The sequence below is a fragment of the Schistocerca nitens genome, chromosome 10, assembly GCF_023898315.1.
Source record: "Schistocerca nitens isolate TAMUIC-IGC-003100 chromosome 10, iqSchNite1.1, whole genome shotgun sequence".
In the NCBI taxonomy this organism is placed as follows: Eukaryota; Metazoa; Arthropoda; class Insecta; order Orthoptera; family Acrididae; genus Schistocerca; species Schistocerca nitens.
The window spans coordinates 201,355,901-201,382,179 of NC_064623.1; positions in this window are offsets into that span (position 1 = coordinate 201,355,901).

Sequence of the window (26,279 nt, forward strand, 5' to 3'; positions counted from 1 at the left end):
GACTAAAGAGACCAGATACTACTATAGCCCATGTAAAAAGAGGCATTTGTATTATAGTGTGTGTGGAAAGATTTTATATCTGAGTGAAGTTCTCTCTACTTCATAAAAATGAGAAGTACTTCACAACAAAACACTTTACATATAACTGAATTACTTAGTATTTCCTGCTGACAAATGATTTTAAATCAATAGCCTATTATTTCCTATGAATTATGAAAATTTTGTCCACCTCTCAGAAAAATAAAAATACTGATAATTTGGTATCCTTAGACTAATATCTACAAATCACTGTGTCATTTATTTGTGCTAACCATAGGCCTATACATATCCATAAAGAGGAAGGATGGTAGGTTAAGCTGATATACTGCCTAAAGAGGTAAATTGATTAGTAAATTTGAAAAAAGAAAAAAAAAAAAAAAAACATATAGCAAATTTCCTCATGATATGGGTATCAATTGGTTTGCCAACACATTAGTCTCCAATGTGTTAAGGGAAGCCTATCTTCTAAATGAAGAGTCAGTTTGTGGGTATTCTTTGAGAAACATTTTGGATTGTTCATAGAAAATTAAGACATTAGGTAACATTTCAGTTACCAGTGCAGAAGAAGTTGCAAAGGTTGTGGGGTCAGGAAACCAACTGGAGTTCAGGACATATTGATAAAGACATTGTGGTAAACAGGATGTGTAGGAAGGAGTTTACTTCATTAAGTAAGTTGGAAGTGTGCAGGGCAGCACACAAAATAAGGAAGTATTGTAATGGCTGAAACCCCTGGGCTGATGAAATTTGTGAGCACCCTGGAAAGAGGCCAGGAAGGAATTGAGGTGAATTATATGCTACAAAATCTAACTTTCTTTCTCCTGGTGAAACTCACATGTGCTCTGCCAGGCTCAGGGGTGCTGCTTGGACTTCCGCCCTCCTCCAGTATTGGGGCCAGCTCCTCTTGAAGAGGTCCTGATTGACAGAAAAAGAAATTTTGAGTTATGTAACGAACATTTTATCTGCAAAAGTAAAACAACCAAATAAAATAAGATTGTTTCAACATGAAATGAAAGAGAATGTAATAAATTATTTCAGTATTTTCAAATCCCTACTGATAAGTGAATAATGAGCATATAATTACTCAATTATGCACAAGAATCAACATTACTAACAAACTTCCAGAAAGCCAGAACTTAACTCCAGTTGGAGGCTGGCTATCTGAAGACCTTCAGTGGCAAACAAACATTTACCGTCAACATTTCGAAACATTACTGAACAAATTTTAAAATTTTAAATCCTGTAGTCATCTGCCTATTAAAACATACAACCTTATGTTACAGTGTTAACTCACTGTGGCATGTTCTAAAGTTACAAACTGCGAGGAGGACTGTATATGCAGCCTCACTCACTGCAGGCATATACTCACACTATATTAATCCAGTCTCTTGCAAAGAGAGCACATAGCAAGTACCAAAATGCTTCACCCATAATTTCAAACTATCATGAATTTTTCTCAGGAATACCTGACACAAAGTTATAGGATAAATGTTTATCGCTTACAACATTTTTGCTATTCACGCAGTAAAATTACCACAGCAAACACATACAATGTAACTCTCCTTTCTTTACTTACAGATAAGTATATGCAGCCAGGAGAATGAGTGGCAAATGGGTGGGGTGTATCTCAGCTGGATTGTTTGTAGATGTGGGGCAGGAAGAAAAGCGGATGGTTATGGCAACATGACGGAATAGGAGACACAATTGGATTAAGGTGCAAGTGGGTGATTTGGCATCTGGCTGCTGCCTTAAAATCCATCCTTATACCACACAACAGACGGCTGTCTGTTGCTGCCATGTTAAGAAGCCTGAAACCCAAACTCAGTGCATATCATCTTGCCTGTGACAGCCACGGCGTAGTTCCATCCATGAGCCATGTGACACTGGACAACTTTCAAGCATTCCTCCAATGGTCAGTCTTTATAGGTCACTGCAGAGTGGAGCACCACCCAATCCAAGTTCCAGACATTACACCAATTATCTACTTTGGAGTGTCATGACTATATTCCTAGGAGTGCTTAACACAATATTGGTATTTCAAGTCCAACCTATAATGATGGTGCCTACAGCAGTGATTGTCAGATGTTAGATGACAGAGTGTGGGACTGTAAGCTTCAGCAATAGTTCTCATATTAGTGCCAATCTTTTAGTGGATCAGGATGTCTACCTTGCCTTCACTAGAAAGCTGTTTCATTTGCTGCACTTTACCATATACAATGTGTGTTGCAATGAAGCTCTATTCTTCTTGGCTACTCGGCAACATCTCTTTTCTTGTGCATTTTTCTTTACTTTTCCATCTCTGAAAATTTATTACCAGTGTCTTGTATTCCATCAGGTAACCTACTTATCTGTGTTCATGTGCATCCACACCAAGTTTACATGGTTTTGCTCCATGTTTAAGTAACATTGCTTCTGTTTCCTTTGGGTTGCAGATGACTATACACTTTTGTTTTCTCATGTTCTGTGATTCTTTGCCTCATTTTCACCTGTTTTATCTTGTGTGTGTCTTGTGCCACTTCATTCCTTCATTCTGGTATCTTTCTGCCAGTGTCATTCCACCACATAATCCCTCCTTCAAGATGTCCTGGCCTGATTGCTGTATTTTTCTTCCAGGTCTGTACCTCCTTCATGTCACTGCCATCTCCTCCATGGGAATAACAGTTTTCATATTTTTTGCTGCTGTTACAGTGAAAACTTTACCCCTGAGTACAGCACACAACATTGGAATATAGGACACAACCAGTGCACATTGCAGTGCTCAGCTTGCACCTTCAAGAATGATTCTCATTAGTGACAACCTTACAGCCTGTCTGGAGTATTCATATATTGCTTTCATTAGGAAGCTGTTTCACTTGCTGAGTTATCATTTACCTTCCATCATTCCATGTAGTCTTTCACAGCCGGCGTCTTCATCAGTAAACACTTCCGGGCTAATTTGCCATGGTCGATCTGTAGAACTTCTTCTCCCTGACGTTTCGTTCTCAACTACGGGGAACATCTTCCGAGGTGAGTCGACTCACCTCGGAAGATGTTCTCTGTAGTTGAGAACGAACGTCAGGGGGGAAGAAGTTCTACAGATCGACCATGGCAACTTAGCCCGGAAGTGTTTACTGATTTACCTTCCATATTACAATAAAGTTCTGATGTTCATGGCTACCTGAGCACATTTCTCTTCTTGTGCATGGATCATCCACAATTGGTGGTACATAGGACCATGAGTGTAGGTGACAGGTTGGGCAAGGGAGTTCCCTGTTGGACTCCCTATAGGAAGGTGAGGCAGGATGACAAATACATTGGTCTGGTAACAGGCTGTAGTGAAAGGCTGCTGCCATTGGATAAGCAGCTGCCAGCAGCAACTCATACTCTTAGCTCACTAATTTGTTACATAGTTCAATTCTTAATTTATTTGTGCGTTTTTGGGTACTTGCATTGTTTAATTCATAAATTTCAGGTGTATTACAGTATTTGAGAGTTGTAGCATCACGTTTTTGTATCTGAATAGTGTAAAATTGCGAAGTCTCCTTCTGCCACCAAGCAGTGTGTCAGCAGTGTGCAAGTAGCAGCATTACTGCATTCACTAGGCAGTCTTGTATTTTGATAACCGTTTAAATTTTGTGTCAAATTGTTTGTGCTCTCTGTAGATTAGTTCAGATGTTCTTAGCATGAATAGGGACTGTGACTGCTGTGTTCGGATGCGGGCTGATTTGGCATCCCTTTGCTCCCAGCTTCAGGCAGTGTTGGCTTTGGTCTCACAGCTTGAAGCTGTTGCCAATGGGCATCACTGTAGGGGTCCAGATGGGGATTTGTCTGGGACGGCCAGCTCGTCCCATGCATCCCCCAATTTGACTATTGCTGTAGCTCAAAATGGCTCTGAGCACTATAGGACTTAACATCTGTAGTTATCAGTCCCATAGAACCTAGGACTACTTAAACCTAACTAACCTAAGGACATTACACACATCCATGCCCGAGGCAGGATTCGAACCTGCGACCGTAGGACCGTAGTACCGTAGTAGTCGCGCGGTTCCGGACTGAGCGCCTAGAACCGCGAGACCACCGCGGCCAGCGACTATGGCTGTAGCTGCCTGGGATACTGCCCACATTGACCCCTCACCCATGGTAGAGTGGGAGGTCGTCTCGAGGTGTGGCAGGGGGGTGAAAGACATTCCGGAGGGCTGAACGGAAGGCCTCTCCAGTTTGTCTGGCGAACCGGTTTCAGGCTCTGTCTCCAGCGGATACTGATCTTCAGCTGGACATAGCTGCTTGTCCTGTTCCAGAGGTTGCCCCTCAGTCTGCAAGATCTGGGCGATCACATAGGTTGGGCTTACTGGTAGTTGGGTGCTCCAACATCAGGTGCGTAATTGGGCCCCTTAGGGATATGGCAGCAAGAGAGGGGAAGAAGACCAATGTGCACTCCCTGTGCATACCAGGCGGAGTCATTCCAGATGTGGAAAGGGTCCTACCAGGTACCATGAAGGGTACAGGGTGCACCCATCTTCAGGTGGTCGCTCATGTCGGCACCAATAATGTGTGTCGCTATGGATTGGAGGAATTCCTCTCTGACTTCCGGTGGCTATCTGATTTGGTGAAGACTGCCGGTCTCGCTAGCAAGATGAAAGCAGAGCTCACCATCTGCAGCATCGTCGACAGGACTGACTGCGTACCTTTGGTACAGAGCGGAGTGGATGGTCTGAATCAGAGGCCGAGACAGTTCTGCGACCGCCGTGTGGGCTGCAGATTCCTCGACTTGCCCCATAGGGTGGTGGGGTTTCAGGTCTGCTGGATAGGTCAGGAGTCCACTACACACAGCACGTGGCTACACGGCTAGCAGGGGTTGTTTGGTGTGGATTGGGCGGTTTTTTAGGTTACATGGCCTCGGGCAAGTATAGAAAGGGCAACAGCCTCAACGGTTGCGGGGCAAAGTCAGGACATGCGGGGACCAAGCAGAAATCAGTATTGTAATTGTAAACTGTTGAAGTTGCATTGGTGAAGTACCAGAACTTCAAGCATTGATAGAAAGCACCGAAGCTGAAATCGTTATAGATACGGAAAGCTAGCTGAAGCCAGAGATGAATTTTGCCAAAATTTTTACAAAGGCACAGACGGTGTTTAGAAAGGATAGATTGCATGCAACCAATGGTGGTGTGTTTGTCACTGTTAGTAGTAGTTTATCCTGTAGTGAAGTAGAAGTCAATAGTTTGTCACAACAATGATGCTGTACTATTGTACATATAAATAATTATTTTTCTTCTGATTTTTCGACAAACTTGTGTAATTGATGTTCTGATTTCATTTCTTTTTTTGTTTCATGTCATTATGTTAAGAAAACTGTAAATAAGTTTCAAAGTGAATATTAATGTTTATTTCAAATGTCAAGCAATATTGTAATAGAATTGAAATGTCACAAATGTTGAGACTGTTGTAAGATGTTTAAAATTGTAACTGTGCATCTGGTCCATACGTAGGCAATGTGTTAGGATATGTAGAATGCAAAACCTTGGGTGAATACCCTGTCTGTAAGGGAGCGGTAAAAGGTGGATGGCAGGCGAGCGCGGGTAAATGCACGCGGGCACTGCAAGCCACAACAGGCTTAGTTGGAGTTTAGCACCGGTTTGAACAACTCCTCCTGGAAGATCTAGTATCACTGAGCCTCGGGTATGCCATTCCAATGCTCACACAGCATGGCCAAATTCCATAGGTCATAAATGGTAAAGTATTGTGACGCTATAAAGAATTAAAGTGCCGATACGTCAGGAGCCATAGCTGTGGTTGTATGTGTGCTCCATGCCTTGCCATTTCGCTGTCCGCCAACTGCCGCATCGATACAAGCAGGTTGAAACTGTTAGTACTGTATTCGTATGGACCAGAGAGTGAACGGTTCAATAATAACCTAAATTTTACCAGAACTTTCCCATCATTTAATTATCCTCACAACTAACCTAAACAGGGTCCTGTCCAAATGTTGTGCAATCCGAGTGTCCCGAAATGAAAAATTGAATTTTGTGTTAATAATAATTACTTTGAGACTTAGCTATGTTAGAATGGTGTTTAAAGAACTGTTTTGTTAATGAACCAGTTAATGAATTACGAAGGTCTATGGAAATTGAAAGATAACTTTAATATTGATATAGTAATGAAGTTTAATTATTTCGAGACAGATATAAAGGTATTTAGATAAACAGTAAATAAGAGAGAAAGAAAAAAAAAAAAGTAGTAACTCATATACTGGAAATCTTGAACGCATAATAATTTCAGTAATCAATTTTTTTAAATACAGTTTTTTATTCATTTGAATTCTGAAGTTTTCTAAACTGGTTTGACCAGCAAAAGTTAAAGTCAATATAAAAGTCAAAATTTATCAGTGTTTTATCTTTATCAAAATTTACATTTTGTGTGTGGCATGAAAGCTCAATTCTAGGGTAACCTATGCCCGATTTTAATCAAATCAATAGACAGTACGAAGTTTTGTAGTATACATTATAGTGTAGTGTTATGTATTCATGGTTTTTCCATATCAGTACAGAATGTGAAACTATCAGTTCAATAGATTTTCTGGTTCTAAAATTCTACGATATTATGCAAGTGTTACTACTTGTTGTTTTGCATGAATATTTACCAACTTGTACAGGGAATAAACTCAGTTATTGCCTAATTAGGCTGTTGACCATATTATTATCTAATTGGTAGCATCTTCTGGGTTGCTTTTGGTCCATCCTGATGTGTAATTGCATTTCGAACTCACTTGACAGATCGTTGTTATTACAAAGTGGGTGTAAGTCTGATTTGCCACCATTCAGGTACACGTGGTCAATATCTATGCAAAATTTCTTTCTCATAAAGTGAACGCCGCTCACTTACCATAATACAGGCTTTAAAGAGTATTGTGTGCCCCACGCCTACGTTACAAGTTCCGGTGAATTATTATGGGTGGAGGTTACACTCAACAACCGAGCTAGGCTAATAATTGGCTCTTTTTACCGACCTCTGACTCAGCAGCATTAGTGGCAGAACAACTGAGAGAAAATCTGGAATACCTTTCACATAAATTTCCTCAGCATGTTATAGTCTTAAGTGGAGATTTCAATTTACCAGATATAGACTGGGACACTCAGATGTTTAGAACGGATGGTAGGGACAGAGCATCGAGTGACATTATACTGAGTGCACTATCCGAAAATTATCTCGAGCAATTGAACAGAGAACTGACTCATGGAGATAACAGTTTGGACCTACTGATAACAAACAGACCTGAACTTTTTGACTCTGCAAGCGCAGAACAGGGAATCAGTGATCATAAGGCCATTGCAGCATCCCTGAATATGGAAGTAAATAGGAATATAAAAAAAATGGAGGAAGGTTTATTTGTTTAGCAAGAGTAATAGAAGGCAGATTTCAGATTACCTAACAGATCAAAACAAAAATCTCTGTTCCGACACTGACAATGTTGAGTGTTTATGGAAAAAGTTCAATGCAATCGTAAAATGCGTTTCAGACAGGTACATGCAGAGTAAAACTCTGAGGGACAGGAAAAACCCACCGTGGTTCAACGACAAAGTTAGGAAACTATGGCGAAAGGAAAGAGCTTCACTGCAAGTGTAAACGAACGAAAACCTCTCAGACAAACAGAAGCTAAATGATGTCAAAGTTGGCGTAAGGAGGGTTATGCGTGAAGCGTTCAGTGAATTCGAAAGTAAAATTCTATGTACCAACTTTAACAGAAAACCCTAGGAAGTTTTGGTCTTATGTTAAATCAGTAAGTGGCTTGAAACAGCATATCCAGACACTCTGGGATGGTGATGGCATTGAAACAGATGATGACACACGTAAAGCTGAAATATTAAACACCTTTTTACAAAGCTGTTTCACAGAGGCAGACTTCCCTGCAGTTCCTTCTCTAAATCCTTGCACGTATGAAAATATGGCTGACATCGAAATAAGTGGCCAAGGAATAGAAAAGCAACTGAAATCACTCAACAGAGGAAAGTCCACTGGACATGAAGGAATACCAATTCGATTCTGCACAGAGTATGTGAAAGAAACTGCTTACCTTCTAACATCCATGTACTGCAAGTCTCTAGAGGAATGGAAGGTTCCAAATGATTGGAAAAGAGCACAGGTAGTCCCAGATTTCAAGAAGGGTTGTCGAGCAGAAGTGCAAAACTGTAGACCTATATCTCTGGCATCGATCTGTTGAAGAATTTTAGAACATGTTTCTTGCTCGTGTATCATGTCACTTCTGGAAACCCAGAAACTGCACTGTAGGAATGAACATGGGTTCCAGAAGCAGCGATCATGTGAGACCCAACTCGCTTTATTTGTTCACGAGACCCAGAAAATATTAGATACAGGCTCCCAGGTAGATGCCATTTTCCTTGACTTCCAGAAGGTGTTCGATACACTTCCACACTGTCGCCTGATAAAGTAAGAGCCGATGGAATCTCAGACCAGCTGTGTGGCTGGATCGAAAAGTTTTTAGCAAACAGAACACAGCATGGTGTTCTCAATGGAGACACCTACAGACGTTAAAGAAACCTCTGGCGTGCCACAGGGGAGTGTTGTGAGACCATTTCTTTTCACTATATATATATATATATATATATATATATATATATATATATATATATACGACCTAGTAGATAGTGTCTGAAGATCCATGCAGCTTTTTGCGGATGATGCTGTAGTATACAGAGAAGTTGCAATATTAGAATATTGCAGAAAATGCAGGAAGATATGTGGTGTCACCGCCAGACACCACACTTGCTAGGTGGTAGCCTTTAAATCGGCCGTGGTCCGCTAGTATACGCCGGACCCGCGTGTCGCCACTGTCAGTGATTGCAGACCGAGCGCCACCACACGGCAGGTCTAGAGAGACGTCCTGGCACTCGCCCCAGTTGTACAGCCGACTTTGCTAGCGACGGTTAACTGAGAAATTACGCTCTCATTTGCTACGACCTAGCAAAGCGCCATTATCAATAGATATTTAACTTGTGATGCCTGTACTGTCAGACTGATGTTCACCAATTGTGGATTAAAGTTAAGTATTATACCAGTTACCTCCTGTTTTGCTAGTCTTATTTCTCTGACCTGTTCCAGACCACACGCCAGTCTGCGTGTAATTAAACGCGTGAATTTCGGCCTCCTCTAGCAGCACGGTGTTGGCTCTTCTGCCAACACATCAAGATATGCAGTGGATAGGCACTTTGTGCAGGGAGTGGAAACTAACCCTTAACATAGACAAATGTAATGTATTGTGAATGCATAGAAAGAAGGATCCTTTATTGTACGGTTATATTACAGTGGAACAAACACTGGTAGCAGATACTTCTGAAAAATATCTTTGAGTATGCGTGCAGAATGATTTGAAGCAGAATGATCATATAAAATTAATTGTTGGTAAGGTGGGTGCCAGGTTGGGATTCATTGGGAGAGTCCTTAGAAAATGTAGTCCATCAACAAAGGAAGTGGCTTACAAAACACTCGTTTGGCCTATACTTGATTAGTGCTCACCAGTGTGGGATCCGTATCAGGTCGAGTTGACAGAGATAGAGAAGATCAAAGAAGAGTGGTGCATTTCATCACAGGGTTATTTGGTAAGTATGATTGCATTACAGAGATGTTTAGAAAACACAAGTGGCAGACTCTTCAAGTGAGGCGCTCTGTATCACGGTGTAGCTTGCTGTCCATGTTTTGAGAGGGTGTGTTTCTGGATGAGGTATCTAGTATATCGCTTCCCCCTACTTATACCTCCCAAGGAGATCATGAATGTAAAATTAGAGAGATTCGTGGGCGCACGGAGGCTTTCTGGCAGTCATACATCCCGCGAAACATACGCGAGTGGAAGAGGAAAGGGAGGTAATGTCAGTGGCATGTAAAGTGCCCTCTGCCACACACCGTTGGGTGGCTTGTGGAATATAAATGTAAATGTAGATGTAGATGTATATGAAAGGCAAAATTGGAAAAATTTTATGAGCAAATCCAGTGGCATCCCAGATAAATCAAGATGGAAAGAAGTGTTACTGTATGTACATTATCTTTGGATACTTCTTATCAGCCATTCTCTTCTCATGTGTGAACACTTTTATCCTATGTGCGTCAGTTGTTACTACTATACTACTTACTCCCAACGTCTTCATTGCAGAGGTGATGAGCTCTCATGAATCATAAGGTAGATCATAGATATCTTATTTCTTGTGATTGGATTCTTCATAAGCCCTACCCATTATTCAAAAGACTGCTCCATAAAGGACTGTCAAGACTGATGCAATTCCAAGAAACTACCATGACATCCAAGACAAAATAATGGAAAAATACAATTGTCTCCACTACACCATCTCATAAGAAGAAAGAAAAAATAGAACATTGGAGTACAGTATCTGTACATTTGTGAGGGCTAATCTAAAACTACAGTCAGGACTTTCACATGGTTTTCATTAATAGACACACGGGTTAATTAGCAAGGTTGGTTTTTATAACCTATTACCGCAATGCCAGACATGTCCAGCCATTGTTACTTAGTGTTAGCTGTGGTAGCTATGAGAAATGTAGGAACAGTTTTTGATGTAAAGAAATGGTCAGAATGTTAATTTTTCTGAACAGTGTACTTACAAGACACAGACGTAAGTTCTCTTCCAGAATAAGTCATCAGTGAACATATACATCCATGACTAGAAGTGTAGCAAATATTGCAGTATAATACCTTCACTGACTTTGCCACCCACAAAGAAGGGAAAGATAAGAAGCTCCTTCCACAAAACATACAGTGCTCAGTTTTGTAGAAATACACCAGAAATATACATTTCTAACACCAGCTGTCAGCCTCTGTGGTCAAATAGTATTAAAACTCAACACATCACAATGCCACACAGAAATTAGACATTCCTTCAGATGCAGGGACTGTGAAACAAACATTCTGGCAGGTCCCTTAAGTCCAATGGTTCACAGAAGGTTTAAGGGAGCCTCTGAAAATCTTTGTAGCAAATAGTTCATAGGGTAGTGCTGAAATTATCAGCTACAGCTTGTGATAAACTAGATTCACACCCCCAATATTTCATTTCAGTTTCTACTCTAATAGGCCGTACAAAGGTATTCAGTTTTGAAATTCTAAACATCCTCAATGAATGAAAAACAAGTACATAGAATATATTTTTCATTCAAGAGCAAACATCAAATGGAATACCTGCATTTGTAAATACTTTTCACGGAAGAATCATGAAAGTGAAGGTATGAAATGACATGAAAGAGTGCTTGGTAATGGAGAGGTAATGCTTTCTGTTCATCTGTAGAATAGCCAACTTGCATTGGAGCTCTCATGTTACTTGATGCGATATTATTTATTGGTTGAAGAGGCTTGGCATGCAAAGGTTCAGCTCAGAAAATTGAAGATACAAACAATAATCCAATACATAAGCATGGTCAGATGCCAATAAGTGCGTGGAAAGTGTTTACATGTGCATTATCTGATATGTGATGCTCACAATGAACCTATTTCTAGTCGTCATGTCACTGGTGCCATATTGGAACAGAGAGAAAATAAAACATATTTCTCAATTACTGTTGCTGCCATTCCTGATTCAAATCACACTGGAAAACAATATTCACCCTGAATTACCTTTTCTGTGATAAGGAGTGTGATAAATGTCAAACACATGACTGATTTTTGGAATTTGTAGATTGTAATCAAAAAACAAGAAATACTATTCCACACATATTTCAATCAACGCATGTGGAACATTCAATTCCTACTAATGAATGCCACAGACATGATTGTTTTGTTTTGTTTTAGGAAACTTAAAACACCGGAGGTCATAAGCACCCACATTGAAACTATGAAACACAAAAACAGAGGAGTTGCACCACTGAACATCAATCCCAAATGATATAGAACAAGACAGCTAAAAGCATGGGCATGGAGAATGGGCTACAGAAGACACCTTACAGAAACAGAGGACCTTCACCATATTGCTTTGGTGGATAAAAAGTGAAACTCTGTTGATAGCCTACACCTCATTTGCTAAATCGTCTTGGATGGGAAACCCAAACGGGAACATAAATTGTTCAAAAATGAACATCCCGTCAGTAAGTAGGAGACAGCTGTACATAGTGGTGGGGCAGCAGCCCTTATCATATGACTATGACTAAAAAGGCAGTGCCCAATATGAAAAGCAGGAAAGCTAGAGAATGCAAAACAGGAGATGAAAGCAACAGATTAGATGCCCTTGGTTTATGTGAAATGAGATGGGCAAAGAATGGGGATTTTGGAAGTGGAGATTATAAGCTCTTTTACTCAGGGGAAATCAAGAGTGATGAAAACTAAATAGACATATTGATAGGACAAAAGGTGAAAAACGTAATGAAGGTACAATATATTGATGGAAGACTGATGATATGACTGAAGGGTAGTTCAAAAGATTTGGGGTTAATACAGATATATATTTCAACCAGCCAGCATTAGAGAAAGTTGAAGAATATTGTTGTTGTTGTTGTTGTTGTTGTTGTTGTTGTTGTTGTGGACTTCAGTCCTGAGACTGGTTTGATGCAGCTCTCCATGCTGCTCTATCCTGTACAAGCCTCTTCATCCCCCAGTACCTACCTCAACCTACATCCTTCTGAATCTGCTTAGTGTATTCATCTCTTGGTCTCCCTCTACGAGTTTTACCCTCCATGCTGCCCTCCAATGCTAAATTTGTGATCCCTTGATGCCTCAGAACATGTCCTACTAGCCGGTCCCTTCTTTTCGTCAAGTTGTGCCACATATTCCTCTTATTCCCAATTCTATTCAATACTTCATCATTAGTTATGTGATCTACCCATCTAATCTTCAGCATTCTTCTGTAGCACCACATTTCAAGAGCTTCTATTCTCTTCTTGTCCAAACTATTTATCATCCATGTTTCACTTCCATACATGGCTACACTCCATACAAATACTTTCAGAAACGACTTCCTGACAAATCTATACTCTATGATAACAAATTTTTCTTCTTCACAAAACACTTTCCTTGCCATTGCCAGTCTACATTTTATATCCTCTCTACTTTGACCATCATCAGTTATTTTGCTCCCCAAATAGCAAATCTCCTTTACTGCTTTAAATGTCTGATTTCCTAATCAAAATCCCTCAGCATCACCCGATTTAATTTGACTACATTCCATTATCCTCGTTTTGCTTTTGCTGATGTTCATCTTATATCCTCCTTTCAGGACACTGTCCATTCCGTTCAACTGCTCTTCCAAGTCCTTTCCTGTCTCTGACAGAATTACAATGTCATCGGCGAACCTCAAAGTTTTTATTTCTTCTCCATGGATTTTAATACCTACTCCAAATTTTTCTGTTGTTTCCTTCACTGCTTGCTCAATATACAGATTGAATAACATCGGGGACAGGCTATAACCCTGTCTCACTCCCTTCTCAACCACTGCCTTCCCTTTCATGTCCATCGACTCTTATTACTGATATCTGGTTTCTGTACAAACTGTAAATAGAATTTTGCTCCCTGTATTTTACCCCTGCCGCCTTCAGAATTTGAAAGAGAGTATTCCATTCAACATTGTCAAAAGTCTTCTCCAAGTCCACAAGTGCTAGAAACATAGGCTTGCCCTTCCTTAATCTAGCTTCTAAGATGAGTCGTAGGGTCAGTATTGCCTCACGTGTTCCAGTATTTCTACGGAATCCAAAGTGATCTTCCCCGAGGTAGGCTTCTATTATTTTTTCCATTCTTCTGTAAAGAATGTGTGTTAGTATTTTGCAGCTGTGACGTATTAAACTGACAGCTCAGTAATTTTCACATCTGTCAACACCTGCTTTCTTTGGGATTGGAATTATTATATTCTTCTTGAAGTCTGAGGGTATTTCACCTGTTTCATACATCTTGCTCACCAGATGGTAGAGTTTTGTCAGGACTGTCTCTCCCAAGGCCGTCAGTAGTTCCAATGGAATGTTGTCTACTCCGAGGGCCTTGTTTCGACTCAGGTCTTTCAGTGCTCTGTCAAACTCTTCACGCAGTATCTTATCTCCATTTTATCTTCATCGACATCCTCTTCCATTTCCATAATATTGTCCTCAAGTACATCGCCCTTGTATAGACCTTCTATATACTCCTTCCACCTTTCTGCTTTCCCTTCTTTGCTTAGAACTAGGTTTCCATCTGAGCTCTTTATGTTCATGCAAGTGGTTCTCTTATCTCCAAGTCTCTTTAAATTTCCTCTAGGCAGTATCTATCTTATCCCTAGTGAGATAAGCCTCTACATCCTTACATTTGTCCTTAGCCATTTTGCACTTCCTGTCAATCTCATTTTTGAGACTTTTGTATTCCTTTTTGCTTGCTTCATTTACCGCATTTTTATATTTTCTCCTTTCATCAATTAAATTCAATATATCTTCTGTTACCTGAGGATTTCTACTAGCCCTTGTCTTTTTACCTACTTGATCCTCTGCTACCTTCAGTACTTCATCCCTCAAAGCTACCCATTCTTCATCTACTGTATTTCTTTCCCCCATTCCTGTCAATTGTTCCCTTATGCTTTCCCTGAAACTCTCTACAATCTCCGGTTCTTTCAGTTTATCCAGGTCCCATCTCCTTAAATTCCCACCTTTTTGCAGTGTCTTCAGTTTAGATCTACAGGTCATAACCAATAGATTGTGGTCAGAGTACACATCTGCCCCTGGAAATGTTTTACAATTTAAAACCTGGTTCCTAAATTTCTGTCGTGCCATTATATAACCTATCTGATACCTTTTAGTATCTCCAGGGTTCTTCCATGTATACAACCTTCTTTCATGATCCTTGAACCAAGTGTTAGCTATGATTAAGTTATGTTCTTCGCAAAATTCTACCAGGTGGTTTCCTCTTTCATTTCTTAGCCCCAATCCAAATTCACCTACTTTGTTTCCTTCTGTTCCTTTTCCTACTCTGTAATTCCAGTCACCCATGACTATCAAATTTTCGTCACCCTTCACTATCTGAATAATTTCATTTCATCATACATTTCTTCAATTTCATCATCATCTGCAGAGCTAGTTGGCAAATAAACTTTTACTACTCTAGTAGGCATGGGCTTCGTATCTATCTTTGCCACAATGATGCATTCACTATGCTGTTTGTAGTACCTTACTTGCATTCCTGTTTTCCTATTCATTATTAAACCTACTCCTGCATTACCCCTATTTGATTTTGTGCTTATAACCCTGTAGTCACCTGACCAGAAGTCTTGTTCCTCCTGCCACCAAACTTCACTAATTCCCACTATATCTTACTTTAACCTATCCATTTCCCTTTTTAAATTTTCTAACCTACCTACCTGATTAAGGGATCTGACATTCCACGCTCCGATCCGTAGAATGCCAGTTTTATTTTTCCTGATAACGACATCCTCTTGAGTAGTCCCCGCCCGGAGATCCTAATGGGGGACTATTTTACCTCCGGAATATTTTACCCAAGAGGACGCCATCATCATTTAACCATACAGTACAGCTTCATGCCCTCAGGAAAAATTACGGCTGTAGTTTCCCCTTGCTTTCATCCGGTCGCAGTACCAGCACAGTAAGGCCGTTTTGATTAGTGTTACAAGGCTGTATCAGTCAATCATCCAGACTGTCGCCCTTGAAACTACTGAAAAGGCTGCTGCCCCTCTTCAGGAACCACATGTTTGTGAAAAATATTTTGAGAAAACACAAGAACTCATCAATAAAGAAAATAGAAATGCCTGCTTCATCATCAAGGATGGACTGGAATGCAGTGGTAGGTAGAGGAGTGATGAATATACAGTAGGAAAATTTGAATTAGCAATGTGAAATTAGAGGTGAGTGACTTATGAGTTTCTGTAAAGATAATTCATTAGTAGTGGTCTAACACATTATTTGAACACCACAAAAGGAGATGTTACACATGGCTATCAAATTTGAATAGGGAAAGATATCAGTTGGACTACATCCTGACACAAAAGAGTTTAAGAACTGTTTGAAGAATGCCAAAGCTTATCCAGGAGCGGATATAAATTCAGACCACTACCTAGTAGTGGGAGAAATGCAAATGAAGTTGATAAATGTCTAGAGAGGTAAAGCAAAAGGTAAAATAAACATAGAAAGATTCAAAGAGGTAGGAAAGGCATCAGATTTAGAAAACAGATTGATGGAAAAATATGAAAGAGGTAGTGTTGATGAAAGTGTTAATGACAAATGAATAAAAATGAGGGAAGGACTCATGGACTCTGCCTAAGAAGTAGTAGGATTAGAGCATCCCAAAGTACCAGGAAAGAATGGGTAACAGAAGACATGTTGAAAAAAGTTAGAAGAACGGAGAATGTGGAAAAATGTAGGAACTGAAATAGGTACAGGAAACTGAAGAAGCAAGGAAAAAATGGATAACACAGAAATGCAACAAAATAGAGAAAATGGAGAAAGAGGGAAGTATAAAACGATGTATAGACTGGTTAGTGAGAGAGGTTTTGAACATAAGAGAAAGAGGAATAAGATGGAAATAGAAAGAGCAGATGGTACTCTAGCAGAAGAAACTCAGGAGGCTTTGAACAGATGGCAAGATTATATTTAATGTCTGTATAAGGGGTATGAAAAACAAAATGAAATTAAGTTAAAGAGGAGCAATATATGCCAGAAGATTGAAAGGGATTCAGTGTCTTAGAAGTGGAAGTAGCAAAGACACTGAAGGAGATGAAGAATAGGAAGGCATGTGGAATTGATGATTTGCCAGCAGAACTGTTTAAGATTTTGGGAAACAAGGCAAGAAAAGAAAAGGTCTACGTCTGTAATGAGATACATGAGAAGGGGGAATGGCCTGAGGACTACCTTGCAACAGTTATGATACTAATAGAGAAAAAGAGAAACAGTAAAAAATGCAAAGAGCATAGGACAATCAGTCTAATTTCTCATGTTGCTGAGAGTGTTTAACAGAAGGGTATACGGCTAGCTGGATAGAGGGACAGCAGAGGAGCAATTCAGATTTAGAATAGGAAAAGGAACAAGAGATGCTATTGGTCTGCTAAGAACTATAGCGGAAAGATATATGGAGAACGGTAGAGAAATCTTTGCTGTTTTTATAGATTTAGACAACAACTTTTGACAGAGTTCAGTGGAACAAGTTGTTGGACATCTTCAAGAAGAAAGGAGCAGATTGGACAAACAGACAGACAACTGATAAAGAATCTGTATTTACACAAGAGAGTAAGAATAAGGATTGGAAATGAAATGTCAGAAGGAAGCAGCATTGGACAAGGTATTAGACAAGGTTGTTGCCTTTCCCCACTAATGTTTAATGCATACCTTTAAGAGATTTTTGCATAACTCTCAAATACAAAAGAAGAATATGTATTGGTGGAAAGAGAATAGAATTGCTGATGACATGGAATTAGTGGTAGACAGTGAGTGGACAGTGAATAATATGCTGAAAGATCTATATGAAGCTTGTGTGGAATATGGGATGCAAATGAACACAGAAAAAGCAAAGAGTATGGTCATCAGTGCAAGACACAGACTGTCAAATATTAAAATAGGACACTACCATTAGCCAAGTAAGTGCATTTAAATATCTTGGAAGCACAATAACTGAAGACTTCAGATGTCACCAGGAGATGAAAACTCTAATTGCCATAGTGAAGGATGCATTCAAAAGAAAACAGAGGATTATGTGGCAAATTAGGTACAGGTCTAAGGAAAATGCTTGGCAAATGTTTTCTCTGGAGTATAGGGCAAAAACATGGACACTGAGATGGGAGGATGAAAAAAGGTTATAAGCATTTGAGATGTTGGTGTGGAGTAGAATGGAGAGAAAAAACTGGATGAAAGTGTGAGTAATCAAAGAGTATTGGAGAGGGTTAGTGAGAGAGGATGTCTGCTGAAGGTTATAAGAGAAAGGAAAAGAACTTGTTGGGACTTCACGCAGAAGGGAGCGCTTTCTAGCAGATGCTTTGGAAGGACTAGTTTGTGGGAGAAGACAGTGGAAGGAGGAGATAGAAGATGATACATGACGAACGGGAGAGGAAATAATGTGGACTTGAAGAGGAACACAGAAGACCGGACAGCCTGGAGAACTACAATGTGAAAACCTTCCTTTTGGCACAACACTAATGATGAATATGAAACCTAGTTAAAATGACCTCCTCCTGTAGGAGGGCTGGGAGGTGGTTGTCCAAGCTCCTGGGAGAGGCTTACTAGTACTGAGCTTATTCCCATAAAGGGAGGACCAATGGAAAAAGCACCGACTGATTGACAGCAACACAGATATCATTGGAAAGAATATAGGAACTAGTGGGCTGAGGCATGAGGACTGCAGCATTGGCAGCAGTGTCAGCAGCTGCATTTCCTGGCAGACTAAGATGACCAGGAACCCACATAAACATTACAGTGGCTCCACAAGGAGTGAGGAAGTGACAGTTACCCTGGACCCATTGCACTAAGGGATGGTTGGTGTACAGGGCACAATATGTGCCAGAAGATCGGAAGGGATTCACAGTCTTGGAAGCAGAAGTAGAAAAGGTGCTGAAGGGGATGATGAATAGGAAGGCATATGGAATTGATTATTTGCCAGCAGAATTGTTGAAGAGCCTGGGAAAAATTGAAAGAAAAGAAAAAGGGAACTGAGATTGTCTGAGCAGAGAACAATTGAAAGCCCGTGTCACTGGATGTACTCCGTCACCTGATACAGGGCAAAGAGCTCTGCTATAAATACTGAAGTGTGCCAGAAGCTGATATCTAAAGATGTGGGTGCCAATAATGAAGGCACACCCAACACCATGGTCTGACAGAGCCATCAGTGTACGCAAAGGAACTGTTGCAAAATTCCATGCATAGGTCATAACACTGAAGCTGATAGAACGAGGCTGGAGTAGTGACCTTTCGAAGTGAATGAATGCCAAGGTTAACATGGGCCACTTCATGAAGCTGTGGTGGCGAAGGGTGCACTCCAACTGGGAAAGTTACAGGTAGTGTCAAGTTAAGCTGACTAAGCAAGTGCCAAAATTGGACTCCGGGATAGGGACCCAAACAATATTGGCGATCAAAGATATCATCAAAGAAGGAGGCATAGGATGGGTGGCCACACATAACAAACAAACGGCACGCATACCCGCTGAGGAGAAAGTAACGGCGGTAGAACAGTGGTACTTCAGCTGCTTCAGCATACAGACACAATTGCGCTAGTGTAAAAGGCACCAATGGCCAAATGAATGTCATGGTGGTGGATAGTGCTGAGAAGTCGTAAGACAGATGGATGTGCAGATGCATAAACAAAACACACATAGTCAAATTTTGAACGGACAATGGACCGGAACAAGTGGAGGAGGGTGGTTCGATCAGAACCCCAGGAAGTACCATAGAGGACTTTTAGGATATTGAGGAACCACACACAGCAGGCTGCCAGGTAAGACACATGGGAGGACCAAGAGTGTTTCCTATTGAGCATGAGCCCCAGGAATTTCACAGTTTCAATGAATGAAAGGACAAGAGGCCCAAGATATAAAAATGGACGGAGAAACCATTTGTTCCGCCAGAAATTCGTGCAGACAGTTTTGTCAGTTAAAACTTAAAGCCATTAGCAACACTCCAGGAGTAAAGATGATCAAGACATCACTGAAGACACTGCTCAGTGACCCAGCTCAGTGGAGAACTTAAACAGATGGCAAAATCGTCAACAAAAAGTGAGCTGGAGATGCCCAGTGGGAGGCAGGCGATTATAGAGTTAATGGCAATAGCAAAGTGGACGACACAAAGAATGGAACACTGTCCTGGATAAAGGTGTCCGACAAGGCAGGACCCACACTCACCTTGAAAACACTGTCTTTAAAAACTTACTGGAGGAAACAGGGCAGGTGGCCATGGAAGCCCAACCTATAAAGTGTGTGGAGCTGTCTTAGGCCATCTCAAAATCTAAATATATGGTCACAGTCTGGGATTTCTGCAGAAAACCATTCATGACATGGGTGGACTAAGTAATGAGAAGGTCAATGACAGAATACCATGCTCAAAATCCACACTGGGCAATCATAAGTAAATTGTGAGACACGAGCCACCATACCAGCCATGTATGAATCCTATGTTCCATCACCTTGAAAATGCAGCTGGTAAGAGAGATGGGGTGGTGGCTAGAAGGGAACTGTTTGTCCTCACTGTGCTTAGGTATGGGCATGACAGTGGCTTCACACCAGTATCCAGGAAACATGCCCTATGCCCAGATGCAATTGTATGTGTTAAGCAGAAAGGGCTTGTCCATAAGAGTAAGGTGCTGCAACATCTGAATGTGGACAACTATTAAAATATCTAGTGAATTAAATCATAAAGTTTACTTTGCTATCCTAAAGAATGTGACAACAGTCTGCACACATTTGTTTACAATGAACAGTTAGCCATCGTAGGATTACTTTCAAAAAGGCAGAGGGTACGTCTCTGTGTGCAAATTGCATTGCAGCTTGCCTCAGTTCACCAAGGGACTAGGACACAACGAGATAAAGACGAAGTGTGAGGAATGGGACATTCTGCAGCAGTAAGGTTAATGTTTATAAGTCCTTATGGTCATCACACCTGGCAATTCCTGTTCTTCATAGGTCGGCAGGTAGGAGTGAAGACTCCAGGTGGCCTTAGTAAGCTGCAATTTGGGTGTGCACGCAAGTGGGGTAGGATTCAGCAAATTGATAGCACATGGGAAATTGGGCTTGAGTAGGTGTCAGAAATAATGTACCACTCAAGATGATGGGCAAACTGGGCAGTGCAGAAGGATAGGTCCAAATGGGAATAGATGTGTGAAGAGTCAGAAAGGAATATGGGCGCTCCAGTTCTAAGGCAGAAGAGGTTGACTTTATTAAGATGATCAGCCAAGAGGGCACCCCTCTGACGGGTTCTGTGAGAACCTCAAAGATGATGATGCACATTTATGTCACCAAGTAGCAGAAATGGGTGAGGTACCTGCCCAACAAGATGAAGGAAGCCTGCCCTGATGACATTAAATGATGGAGGGACATAAATGCTAGAAGGGAAAAAGTCAGGTGAGGAAGGAAAAGGTGAACTGCAACAGCTTGAAGATGGGTAATCAGTTAAATAGGTTGACTATGATCATCATCCAGTATGACCAGCATCCAGTATGACCAGCATGACACCCAGGGAAACGTTAAAAGGAACTGGGAAGAAATGTGAAAGCTCAAAGCAGTCGTGAGGACACAATTGTGTTTCCTGAAGGCAGAGTACAAGGGGATGCTGTGTTGCTAAGAGTAGCCACAAGCCCCCTTTGTGGGACAAAAGGTCACAAACTTTTCATTGGAGGAGAGTCATGATAAAGAAGAGATGAAAGGGCATAACCTCAGCGACTACCGAGTGACAGCCTGCAAATAGTCGCTGCCACAGGGCACAAAAACAGCAGGATCCTGCTCCGTGGGGTCCACCGAAGCATCAGTATGCTTGTGATGTCGGTATGTAGAGTGCAACACAGGAAAGCATTTGGCAGTGCGCACCAGCAACACAGAGACCATCTGGACAAAGACTTCATGTGGCAACACTGTCAAAGAGGATCTTTGAGTCTGAGAAGGATAAGGCCATTTGCCTTTGGTAGACTTCAAGACTTTCCAATTAGCAGAAGAAGAATCAGTTGTTGTCTGGCTGGAGGGACGGAGGAAGTCTTCACGGGAGAGTACTCATCCCGTCCCTCCGAGCCTACTGGTTGTGTAGAAGGTGAGTTTGATGGCTTGATGCACAGCTGGACAGCAGATGGGGATGCTACCTTTGAACTGGGCGATTTCACAACCCGATAGCTGAACTTGTCATCTCATGTCTGCATGGCCATGTCCTTCATGGATCGAGGGGTAAAAAGAAAAAACTGTAGGTACCAGATGGGAGACTGTACAGTTTCCGATTAGCCAAGAACTTACAAGAAACTGAGTAAGACACTTTTTCCTTTACCCAGATCTCCCAGATAGCCCACTCTTCAAGATACATGGGACAATCTAGAGAGGAGGTGGCATGGCCACCATTGCAGTTTATACAGTGGGGAGAAGGGGGCAGACAGTTGCCCTCATGCACATCCCTGCCACAGGTTACACATTTTGCTGGGTGATGGACAGCTATGATACCATGATCAGAGAGGTAAGATTGGATTTCAGCCTCAATCAGACCACAGAGCAGCCTAGTGTAAATAGCACCAATGGAAGTATTCAGTTCTATGGGCCTGGACATGAACAGGATAGGTGTGGAGAAGTGAGGCGGAAGCAATTGTTGTGCTTCAAAATCAGAATTAGTCTCTAAAAGCAAAGAGCCATTCCATAAATGAGAGCAGGATTCACAGTGTTAACAACTGCATAAATACCCTTATGAATAATGAACAGATGTATCATGGCAAAGGGCTGATAGTCTTCAGTATGCGAGACCACGAGGTACCGTGGTGCAGCTGGAAAGGTCATTGAATCATTAGCCTCATTCTGTCTAGGTTTTTGTATACACTTATTGTGAAGATGACTGGCTCATTGTGACAAAATCCTGAATGACTGATAGCGTCTCCAATGGCACGCTCCTTCGAACTGGGGGGCCACCTTCACAAGGGAGCACACCCGCCTTAGGTGATTGGTTGAACCTCAGGTCACACCTACTGAACACCTTACAGATGGCCCAATCAGCAATTTGGGAAGGTTGCAGCGCAGGCAATCACCCCTCCCTGGGCCTGGCCTGTACCAGGGTTTATGTGCGAAGCCTTCCTGTCGACCTGTGAATTATGCAGTACCAAGTCACATGTTACATGTCGGATGCATGTGCTAGCGATCAGGAGCACACAGAGGAGGAGGAGGAGGAGGAGGAGGAGGAGGAGGAGGAGATTAACCTCAAAAGCCAAATCAGAGGAACGAGAGGGGGTAGGGAAATGAAGAAATGGAAAGGAAATGAAAAACAGTGGTGAGACGGTTCTTATGTCAGCGACAAGCAATGAGGAACATTCCCAGTAACACGAAATAAATGTTCCCCAAGGGAGAGTGCAAAGAATAACAAGACAACAGACATGCAGAACAGAAGGGAAAAAGACATTGATAATGCTGGGGCCCCGTGGTAGCGAAGCACAAACCCGCCAAAGAGTGGCGAGCCCCCTGGGCAGAAGACATGGTTATGGCAAGGGAAGTAATATTAGAGGATCATATGAAGTTGCTCTGACATTTTCTTCAGTGAAATCCTCTTGTGAAATTTTCTTTATGTGCTTTTCTTAACCTTATGTGACTGAGTGTTGCCATTACCGTATACTTCAATTGGAGAGATCTGACATTTAAAACAAGTTCAGTAGCAGTCCACATTATTAGGGAATTCTGAAACACTATATTCCACATCTGATACCCACTGGAATGCTCAGTTTGACACTGCAATACCAATTGATGCTCACTTTGGTACACTTGCCATTGCTGTTTAAACTCTCAGTAAGCTAAATTTGTCAGCTGAAACATCTTGTGGTATGGGGAGTTCTATGTGAGATCTTTCAGGTGTTTGATCATGCCATCTGTTTAGCTAAAGTTTTTGGCATCAACTGAGTGGAGAAGCTAATTACTAGAAGCTCAAAATATTACCACTGATGTTGAGGTGAGACACTCAGCTATTATTAATTGAATTTCAGTATCTTTGTGGAAACTTGGGCACCATTCCCCCTGATCTAAAGTCGTTGCGAGTGCAATTCTTATCAATCTTGAATTACATTAGGTGTGCATTAAAGGAAGGAAATTATTTCTTGTTAAAACCAGAAACTTATTTATTCAAGTTAAATATATTTTATGTCACTATTGACCACTGGGGGAAACTGGAGATATGGTTTATGATTTTTGTTTTGTTTTACTAAATTCCAAATATTTTTGATTGTAGTAACACATTAGACAAGACATATCACAATAGCTCTTACTAGTTTTCTCAAATGATGGGGGCATAAAATTAAACATTTTGTTTAATAACACAATGTTAAATAGTGGCAACTATTTGTTCACAACTGATACAAAAGAGTTGCGCGTTTGCACCTGACCTAAGTAGTCACCAGCATCGTGTATCCCCTGTTGCCAGCTATGCGGAAGGCATAGTATACTGTTGGAAGAGCCTGTTCTGTTGATGGTGTGAATGGAGTGGTGTACTGCCTGTCTAATCGCTGTAATAGTTCTGAAGTGAAAGCCACAAAGTGGTTCCTTCATCTTCAGAATCAAATCAAAGTCACAAGGACTTGTGACTGGGGAGTATGGTGGACGGTACAGTAAGTCCGAGTTCCACCGACTGAACAGAGCAGCCAGAACTTGCACCCTATGTGCCTGTGCATTGTTGTGCAAAATTATGGTTGGGTTGTGTAGAAAGTGTCGCTCCTTCTTTAGTGATGCTGGTTGCAGGCTATGCTCCAAAAATGAACAGTAATACTGTTCATTGATGGTCTGCTTTGGATGAATGTAATGCGTTAGTGCCTCCACAGTAGTGTTTCCACTGTAAGTTCCAACCCTCGCACTTACACTGGGATGTGGTGAAAGGGCCTTAAGCACTTCACTGCAAAACAAATGTGAAATTTAGAGTGTGTCCTTAGCAAAAGCTCACCACAGATATGCTAGTTTTTTTGTTGTTTTTTTTCAGTGAATTAATTATAATTAAATACAAGGAAAATTGCAAATATACTTATAAATGTTATTTAAATTTGTAGATAGCACAGTGTACTCAAATTCTGACTGAAAATGTGTGTGGAGTACCACAAATATGGTTTCAGAAAATCTGCTTGGGGAATATAATATTATGAGGCAGCAAATTTAACTTGCCGTGTCAGTTCTGTAATTTGGAATTCTGTATTTCCTTACTTTCATAAAAGAACATTGTTCTGTATTTTAATGCCTGAAATGAAGTAAACAAATTTCACATGGAAGAGACTAATATCAGTAATCCTTTTTTCTGTGGGACAAAATGCAGGTGAAGCAAAAGCATCTAAAATGAGGGTGGTGAGCACTGGATTTAGCACAGAAAACGAAGCATTAGGAGAAACTGTATTATTGGTAAGTAATTTATTCATTCCTGTCCTCTATCCAATGGGGAAAGTGACAAACTTCAATGTTCACATGTTCTGCAATACAGGAGAGCATTGCACGTAACACACAACACAAGTTAGTATTGTTGAGAGTGGGTTGATGACACACATTTGTATACTACCACATTCTCTGAATCAACCTACTGCAACACAAACTGTTAATGCTGGCAAAATTAGAGCAAATTATCTCATGCAAAAAATACTGTCTCTCTCTACCACTTTCCAATTTTCTCCCACTGATTTACAGTTTATCCCACTGTTACTATCACTGTCAACTCTCTCAATTACACTGTCTCCTTTTGTCTTTCTTTGATACTCCCACACTCTCCACAACACATTAACAGTTCAAAAATTCTGGGGCATCCAAGTTATTTTTCCTCTTAAGCACTAGTGTGTGAAGTTTCAGCTGAAAATATGCTCTCCGACAACGATGTGTTCAAGCCCCCTGATCTTAGAGGGTCCCGAATCTGCCCCTCCATCATCCACACAGCCTGTATATTGTGTCCACACACATCTTTTGTTTTGTCTACACGGTCTCATATCTCTCTTTCTCCCACTGACTGTCTCCATTTACCTCTCCTCCGTGTTTACTGCCACTGTCACACTGACTACTAATATCTCCTTTTCTACTTCTCTAAAGAAATTTCCATCACCTGAATGTTAATTGTTCATTTGTTTTACACAGTCATGATTTCAGCTTCATAACCTTTTTCAAGATCATGTTGAAATGTTAAAATATCTGTGACCTGTCTGTGACTTATCGAAAAAATATTTTTTGTCTTAAAAGATGAGTTTTATTGCAGGATGTGAGTACTGGTCTAAGATATGAAATCTGGATGACATTGTGCACAGTTGAAAACCACAACTGGTCTATGGAGCTAGAAATATGTTTTTTCAGTGATGACATGTCACAGCAGGACAGACATATTTTAACATTTCAACATACACACAAGAATGGCTATAAACCCAACATCATTATTGTGCAAAATAAAAGCACACTCAGGAGTCAAATGAAGGACATTTGTTACAAAACATTTTATCAAATGTTTTACTTTTTCCAATATTTTGCTCATCAACTGCGATTCATTGAAAATATCTGGCTTGTGATTTGTACCATAAAAGAGTAAAACTGTTAGAAATATTTTATGGAATTTCCAGTCTTTCTAGTTTTAAAAGATTTTTGCCATCTTTTTCTTTCCAGATATATTAAGATCCTAGTTACCCTACTTTTTACTGCAAT